The sequence below is a fragment of the Arachis stenosperma genome, chromosome 6 (assembly GCF_014773155.1).
Source record: "Arachis stenosperma cultivar V10309 chromosome 6, arast.V10309.gnm1.PFL2, whole genome shotgun sequence".
Lineage (NCBI taxonomy): Eukaryota > Viridiplantae > Streptophyta > Magnoliopsida > Fabales > Fabaceae > Arachis > Arachis stenosperma.
Genome location: NC_080382.1, coordinates 23612841 through 23614386, shown reverse-complemented (window position 1 = coordinate 23614386; position 1546 = coordinate 23612841). Strand labels below are relative to the sequence as shown.

Genomic DNA, 1546 nt, shown 5'->3' with positions numbered 1-1546 from the left:
TTCCTCTGACACCTCAAGGAATCTCTATACTGTGAATAGAGGATTCCATATTTTTCTTGTTCTTCTCTTTCATATGAGCAGGAACAAAGACAAAGGCATTCTTGTTGAAGCTGACCCTGAACCTGAGAGGACCTTGAAGCGAAAGCTAAGAGAAGCTAAGGCACAACTCTCTTTAAAGGACCTAACCGAATTCTTCAAAGAAAAGAAGACATGGCAGCGAAAACAACACAATGCCAACAATGCAAGGAAGGTGCTGGGTGACTTTACTGCACCTACTCCCGATTTCTATGGGAGAAGCATCTCTATCCTGCATTGGAGCAAACAACTTTGAGCTTAAGCCTCAATTAGTTTCTCTAATGCAACAGAATTGCAAGTTCCATGGACTTCCATTGGAAGATCCTCATCAGTTTTAGCTGAATTCTTGCAAATCTGTGACACAGTCAGACTAATGGGGTTGACCCTGAGGTCTACAGACTGATGCTATTCCCTTTTGCTGTAAGAGACAGAGCTAGAATATGGTTGGACTCTCAACCTAAAGAAAGCCTGGACTCTTGGGAAAAGCTAGTCAATGCCTTCTTGGCAAAGTTCTTTCCACCTCAAAAATTGAGTAAGCTTAGAGTGGAAGTCCAAACCTTCAGACAGAAGGATGGAGAATCCCTCTATGAAGCTTGGGAAAGATACAAACAATTGATCAGAAGATGTCCCTCAGACATGCTTTCTGAATGGAGCATCATAGGTATTTTCTATGATGGTCTCTCTGAACTGTCCAAGATGTCTTTGGATAGCTCTGCTGGAGGATCTCTTCATCTGAAGAAGACGCCTACAGAGGCTCAAGAACTAATTGAAATGGTTGCAAATAACCAATTCATGTACACTTCTGAAAGGAATCCTGTGAACAATGGGACTGGTCAGAAGAAAGGAGTTCTTGAGATTGACACTCTGAATGCCATATTGGCTCAGAATAAAATATTGACTCAACAAGTCAATTTGATTTCTCAAAGTCTGTCTGGAATGCAAAATGCACCAAGCAGTACTAAGGATGCTTCATCTAAAGCAGAAGCTTATGATCCTAAGAACCCTTCAATGGAAGAGGTGAATTACCTAGGAGAACCCTATGGAAACACCTATAATTCTTCATGGAGAAATCACCCCAATTTCTCATGGAAGAATCAAGAGAAACCTCAACAAGGTTTCAACAACAATAATGGTGGAAGAAACAGGTTTAGCAATGGCAAGCCTTTTCCATCATCTTCTCAGCAACAGACAGAGAATCCTAAGCAGAACCCCTCTGACTTAGCAACCATGGTCTCTGATCTAATAAACACCACTCAAAGTTTCATGACTGAAACAAGGTCCTCCATTAGAAATCTGGAGGCACAAGTGGGACAGCTGAGTAAGAAAATCACTGAACTCCCTCCAAGTACTCTCCCAAGTGATACAGAAGAAAATCCAAAAGGAGAGTGCAAAGCCATAACCATGGCCGAATTTGGAGAGGAAAGAGAGGAGGTGGACGCCACTGAGGAAAGCCTCAATGAGCGTGCACTGA

The 1546-nt window shown here is 42.2% G+C and overlaps 1 non-coding gene across 1 annotated transcript; it reads right to left on the bottom strand.

Moving 5' to 3' along the window:
- Positions 1–609: 609 nt before the first annotated feature.
- On the bottom strand, positions 610–717 carry LOC130938513 (small nucleolar RNA R71). The gene has a single exon (XR_009069677.1). It is a non-coding gene; the product is annotated as a small nucleolar RNA R71 (small nucleolar RNA).
- Between the last annotated feature and the right edge of the window lie 829 nt (positions 718–1546).